General features: G+C 35.8%; 1 non-coding gene across 1 annotated transcript; it reads left to right on the top strand.

Moving 5' to 3' along the window:
* The first annotated feature begins 318 nt into the window (after positions 1 to 318).
* On the top strand, positions 319 to 424 carry LOC128292303 (small nucleolar RNA R71). The gene has a single exon (XR_008282288.1). It is a non-coding gene; the product is annotated as a small nucleolar RNA R71 (small nucleolar RNA).
* The last annotated feature ends 6,386 nt before the right edge of the window (positions 425 to 6,810 follow it).

Raw genomic sequence — 6,810 nt, 5'->3', positions numbered from 1 at the left:
GTTTTCACACTGACTTGGTGGCTGCATTACAACATTATGTAGACCATTTTTACTAAAATTCGTAAGCATTAGGGATATAGAAGATACTTGATTTGCAAGCAAAGTGAGGGCATCAACTTTATGTACTCCTTCTACTCGTCTTCTCGAGGCTGCTCGATTGGTTGGCTATTGATTGTTATTGTTGGAAATCTTTCAATAATCTCGTAAGGCTCACTGTAAGACTTAGAAAGAAGGGCTCCATTTTCTGAAGCAACCACTATCATTATAGTATGAATGTTGAGAACAATATAGAAAGTCTCCATTTGAATGCAATAAGGAATGTCATTATGAGGGACTTTCGTAATAACTCCTTAAGCTGCTCCCATGTCTCATATAGAGATTCTTCATAAAATTGTTGAAATGAAGTGATTTCATTTTGGAGCTTCGAGGTCAGAGATGGGAAACATATTTCATTAAGAAACGTTCAACCCAATCTTGCCATGTAGTTATGAAACAAAATGGTAGGGAGTTCAACCAACTCTTTCCATGTAGTATGGAAATAATCTTAGTCTTAATGCATCCTCAGTCACCCCAACTAATTTGAATGAGTCACTTACTTCTATGAATAGCCGTAGGTGGATGTGGAACTTCAATAGGCATACCACTAAATTGGCCCATTGTTTGAAGCATTTGGAACATCATGGGCTTCAGTTCGAATAGTGGTGTAACACCCTGAATTTGGGCCTAGAAGTTTTGGGCCTTGAGAATGGGAGAGTTTGAAGGCAGCTTTTAATATTTTGTTGTGCATGTAAATTTTGTTAATGAAGGCTTGTTTTAGTGGTTAAGTGTGCTTTGAGAAGTGTTGGAGAAGTCTTGGGTTCAAACCCGGACTCTAGTAAAAATTTAAGGTAGATCAAACCACAGGTGTAGTAGGTAGGCCTTAAGAATATTGTTGGAGAAATTGTGACACAAAAGGAGTGTGGTGTAGTGGCAAGGTGACGCCACTTAGGGGATAAGGAAGTGACGCCATAGAGGAAGCAAGGGGTCCAAGGTTCAAGTCTTGGCTCCTGCAATATATTTTGGTTTTTCTTTTCAATAAATCTAAAAGCAAGTAAGTGCGCTTTAAAGTTTAATGTGTTGGATTTATGACACAAATGAGTTGGTGGCCTAGTGGTGATGGCGTGAGTTGGCATATAGGAGGACTTTGGTTCGAATCCCTTGGCATGCAAAGGTTGATTATTTTGCTATGTTGGGATGGCAAGAGTTGGTGTTGAATTTAAACTCTGATGATGGAGGGATCCCACATCGGTAAGCTAACATAGGAGTGGATGCGAAGCTAGCTTTAAATAGAGAGAACTATGAGGAGAGAAAAGGTACCTTTCTTGGCTGATCCCTTTCGCGTTATGGCGTACTCGTTTGGGTTGGGCATCGGCTAGAAGTGCTCGGAGCGTGGATTAACTCCAGTCTCCTATCAGACAACTTTGGAGGAGCAGTGAGGCTTGGAGTATCGACTTGGATAAGCTTGAATCGTATTATTGGACCCTGTGAAGGACATCGTAAGGGATCTCAGTAGCAGTCATCGCGAATCAGGTGTGTACCGAACACCCTTTCTTAGTTCAATTCGGCAAAAGCCGAAATGCCGAAATTCCGGCATTTCATAGGCTTGTGGGTATGCGAATGCTCTTAAGACATAGAGTAATTGTTAGATCTAGCACCGCAAAGTGGTAAGTAAGTTCGTGTGACATTTTAGTGTACTTCGGAAAAAGGGGCCAGATGGGCCAAAACTGGGCCCAATGGGCTTACGGACCAATATGGGTAAGATATGGGCAAAGTAGCATGTTAGTTAGATGGTGGAACCAAATTGCATAGAACTGCTAAAAATTACTGAAGTAGCTTGTGTAGTTGCGTAAGTTACGAAATTACCCCTAAAGAGCATAATTACCGAAATACCCCTAGGGTTTAAATTGGCTAAATGGCATGATTGATTAATACTGTATTTTACATGATATGCTTGTATTAAAATCTGTTTCATGGGATTGGGGTACTGATGGAGGAAGTATTGAAAGTGGTTCATCCACGTACTGGAGGCTTTGCCTCAACTTACTGATATTTGAGCGCGTTCTTTATGCTTGTGGAGTGTAAATTTGGGTGGGTTGAGATATTCCCCACATGGAGTGTAGGGTTGGTACGGGGCAGTGTAGCGGTTGGTGGGTTGAGTAGTCTCCCCAGTTGGTTTTGCATTCATTACTACTATTGTTACTTATGTTACTGAACTGGGCCTATGGGCCACAATGTTATGTAAAAAAAAGGGCTAAGGCCTTGCTACTGTGTTCGAAAGGGCTTCGTCCACTTGTGTAATCGTTATCTGAATAGGGCTTAGGCCTAATGGGCTCGAGCTGATTTGGGCTTTGGATGGGTTTCAGATACACCGAGTTTTCCAAACTCACCCTTCCTCTTCCATCCTTGCAGGTGAGCCCTAGTTGGTGGACTTGGAGCTGGGCGGGATTCAGAGTGGCCATGAAGATTGATTGCCGATTTTAAATAAGTTTAGCATTTAATTTGGATTATTTTTATTGTGCTTAAAGTTGTAATAAGGCCGCTCTTTTTAATTAATTTTATTTTGGGGATTATTAAACTGGTTAGCACTAAGGTTCGTTTTATAAAAACTACTTGTTTTTAAAAGATCACGATGACGCGCAAAGTTTCTGCAAAGTAAATGTTTTTCCAAGAAAATTAATATTTTAAGCAAACGTTTTTCAACCTTAATCACTTTCTTAAGATGGACATAATCGAACGGTTTTCTCAAAATTATACGAGATGTTAGAGTGTGGCAATGGCAGTGTGCATGTCTAGGATTGGATCCGAAGGGAGCTTGGTACTTAAGCAGTCCGACGGACTCACCTCCTTTTCTTCCTGGTTTACTACCTGCTGCACAGCTTCCGTTCACTTTAACCTACTTTTAAAAGTGTCTTTTACAACACCAACTAAATTTTTCCAAACTAAGTAATACGGAATGTTTTGAACGCTTCGATGTGGCGCATCAGATCCGGTCATAACGTCTAGGCCGGGTTTGGGGTGTTACAAGTGGAGCCTCAATTTTGGGTCTCACAATTCCTGGATTGAGTTCATTGAAGAGAAGAATGGCATATTGTTGAATGGCGTAGTTTCTGCGGCACAAGCTGAGTGTAGTTGGTCACCTATCAATTATATGTTCTAATCCTTCCAGTTTGGATTTCAAAGATGAAATTTTGTTAGGGGGAGAAGAGCTGTAACACCCAGTTTTGGCAGGTCTTGACTTCTGGTGAGTAGATTGGAAGTAATCTATAAGACGCGGCTCTCTCTGCGTAATTGTTGTTCTTGGTGTATAAATCAGACGCATGCAGGCATTAAAATATTATGTAAGGATTGAACTCAAAATTTGTTGAGTTTTAAGAAGAAGAGATTGGTAAGAGTATTGATGATTTTTGGTAAATTGGGTTATTGCCAAAGGTATTGTAAGCCAAGTTTATTAAGTTACTGTGCTAGTTATGTTATAAACAATTTGCTTAGAAATTAACAGAACTGATGAATCAATTGTATAGATTTAATAAATTTTTATTTAAGTTCTCTCTACATCTATAAACCATTTATAAAGGTAGTTTCGAAAGTTTGTGACATGTGTCAAGTTTTAAGGGGGACTTAAGTTATAGTTATAGATATTTAGGCTACAGAAAGGGAGAGTTTTTCTTCTTCCTTCTTGAAAAATGTTGCTATTTGAATATTAAGGAACCAACAATATTTCTTTCTCTTTAAGCTGGAGTTGTAGATCTGGATATTTGTTAGTGATTACTCCATGTTAAGGTAAGTATTGTGACTCTGCATGTTAAAATTGTGAAAGAGTAAGTCTACTAGAGCTGCGTGAACAGTAAGATGGAGAAATAAGGTTTTGTATGAGGGTTATCTATGTTTGAGATGATGATAAGTAGTACGCGAATAAGTTTTAATGGTGTTCTTATGCCTTGTAAGCAGCGTTTGTTGCCATTCTCGTGTTGGATGTCTGGATTTAGAGCTTTGAACAACAATAGGTGAGAATCAGGTGAGTTCTATACTGACTCCTACATGTGTACTATTCATATTGTCAATCATCTATAGAAAATTGATTGAACTACGGATCCAAAGTCATAAAGAGTATAGTATGTGAAGACGGTGTACGAGTATTGAAATATTGAAGTATGGTTGAATATTTATATGTCTGAAATGTATGCTATGATATGTATGTCCTATTTAGATGTATGTTAGTGAATTAAAATGTTGAATTTAGGTTGTGTTAATGTACGAAGAGTTTGTCAAGTGAGTCTATGTCTGTTCTCTGCGGAGTTGTCAAAAAAGGGGTCCATCAGGACTTTAAACACAGAACTCTAAAATAAACCCTGAAGGAAAAGTCCACGGCCATGGCACCTTTTAAAAGGAATTAAAGGATGGTGATTACCCAATGGGGTTCCCTATGTGTCCCAGGACAATGTTGGGCAAACCTCACTTATTGTGAGTTTAGGCAAATCAATGTCGCAAACACGTTAAGAAAGAAATAGCCTTTGTGGCAAACTCTAATAGGAACGTCTTTGTGACAAATTCTGAATAGATCACCTTAGTGGCGTATTCTATCTGAATATTTGTGTGGTGTTCTAGTAAGCTCATATGGAGTGAACTGACAAGAAATATCTGGTAAGCTGTGAATCTGAATGTTTGTCTTTATGATAAGGTATTGTGGTGCTTTGAAATAAGAGTTGAATAAGTTGTAAGGGTTACATGAAAAATGAGTGTATATATGTTTGTCGAGAAGGTTATCCATCATAGGGAAATGTAATTATGGAAAGTGTGAAGTATGGCATCTTCTTCTAAAATTTTTCTAAACTGGAAAAAATGCTATTTTGAAATACGAGATTCTGTTATAGCCTGATATGGAGTTCATCTGAACATTAGACACCGTGAATTATCAATGTGGATATATGTACAGAACTGGATCAGGGTATGTTTGAGTGTAAACCAATAGTATGAGATTCTGTGTATGTATCCACCACGACAATGTCAATAAGCAATTGTTTGAGAGAAGAGTATGGGATGAAGTATGGATTGGTAGAAGTGGTTTCTAAGGTACATTTTGTTATGAAAGCATTATAGGATAAGAGAATTATAAAATGATGAAAAGAATTCCCCAGTTAATCAAATATAAAAGGTTAAGTATAGTAGGGCTTTGATAATTGGTGTATGTGGGAGTGATAAGATTGTATGGTATCATCCGTAGTAAATAATGCGGAGTAGAAGTAGGCTCATAAAGATTCCTACAAGATTACAAAGCATCCATGCGAAGTAATAAGATTGTATGGTATCTCCCATTAAGGAACTGTCCATTTCCATCCTAACCAAACCAGAATTGGTCATCAACTATGTCTAATTCAATTTCTAGCTTTCCCGTTTCTTTTAATATGGGTCGTCAACTTGTAGTCTCTTTCAATTTAGTCCCTATATTATTCTTAATTTTGAGTTTATTAGAAACCAATTTTTACACTATCTTAATTTAAATTTTCCAAACAAGTGTAGAAACCATAATCATTGGGTGGAATTAATGATTAAAAAATTGAAGTAAAATTTATTACTCCTAATTGTATGATTACTCCTTGTATATCCTAATGATAAATCTCGAAAAAAGTTATATTTCATGCCTTTACACCTAGCTAATTGCTTGTACTTGGGTATGCTCAGTGGCATTTTAGGACATTTTATTAGTATTTTTATCATTTGATTAGGAGCTTGGACTATGTTTACATGCTAGATACTTTTTTTTATTTATAAAACATGCTAGGTACTTTTAATTGTGTATGGAAGGGTTGTGTTTGGTGGTTTGGCAGGTGTAGGATATGGAGAAAGAAATAGAGGAGTGAAGGTTTGCTAGGGTAAAAGGTTGGATAGTTTTCCATCTTGTATCCCAAAAAAAGGCAAAAAAAGGGGTTTTTTCCCCTTTTAAATTCCTTAAGAAAACCTTTTAAAAATTTTTAATTTAAAAAAAAAAAAATTTTTTAAAACACCCCAAAACCCTTTTTAATTTTTTTTTAAACCCAAAAAAACCCTTTAAAAAAAGTTTTTTTGGGGAAAAAGGGGCCCCAAACAAAAAATTTGAAAACCCCTTTTTGGAAAATTTTGGTTTAAAAAAATTTTCCCAAAAATTTTTTAATCAAAAGGTTTGGTTTAAAAAATTTTTTTAAAAATTTTAAATTTTTTTTTTTGGGGGCCCCTTTTACCCCTTTTTTCCCAAAATCCCCTTTTTCCCCCCAAATTTTGGCCATTTAAAATTTTTAAATTAAAAATTTTTTTTTTAAAAAAAACCAAAAAAAAATTTTTTTTCCCCCCGGGGAAAAAAAAAAAAAAATTTTTTTTTTTTAAATTTTTGGGGGGGATTTTTTTAACCCAAAACCCTTTTTCCCCAAATTTTTTTAAAAAATTTTTGGGGTTTAAAATTTTTTTAAATTTTTCCCTTCCTTTTTTTTTTTTGGGGGGGGTTTCCAAATCCTTTAAACCAAATCCCAAAAAAAAAAATTTTTTTCCCCCAAAAAAAAATTTTTCCCCCCAAAATCCCCCCCAAAACCCCCCAATTAAAAAAAAAAATTTTAAAACCCTTTTAAAATTTTTTTTTCCCCTTTTTTTCCAAACCAAAAAAACCAAAAATTTTTCCAAAATCCCCCCCTTTAGGGGTTTAAAAAATTTTTTTTTTTTTAAAAAAAAGGAAAAAAAAAAATTTTTTAAAAAATTTTTTCCCAAAAAAAAAAAAAATTTTTTGGAAAATTTTTTTTTTTTTTA

Source organism: Gossypium arboreum, chromosome 4 (assembly GCF_025698485.1).
Source record: "Gossypium arboreum isolate Shixiya-1 chromosome 4, ASM2569848v2, whole genome shotgun sequence".
Taxonomy (NCBI): domain Eukaryota; kingdom Viridiplantae; phylum Streptophyta; class Magnoliopsida; order Malvales; family Malvaceae; genus Gossypium; species Gossypium arboreum.
Note: the sequence above shows the minus strand (reverse complement) of the source record. Positions and strands in the feature narration are given on the sequence as shown.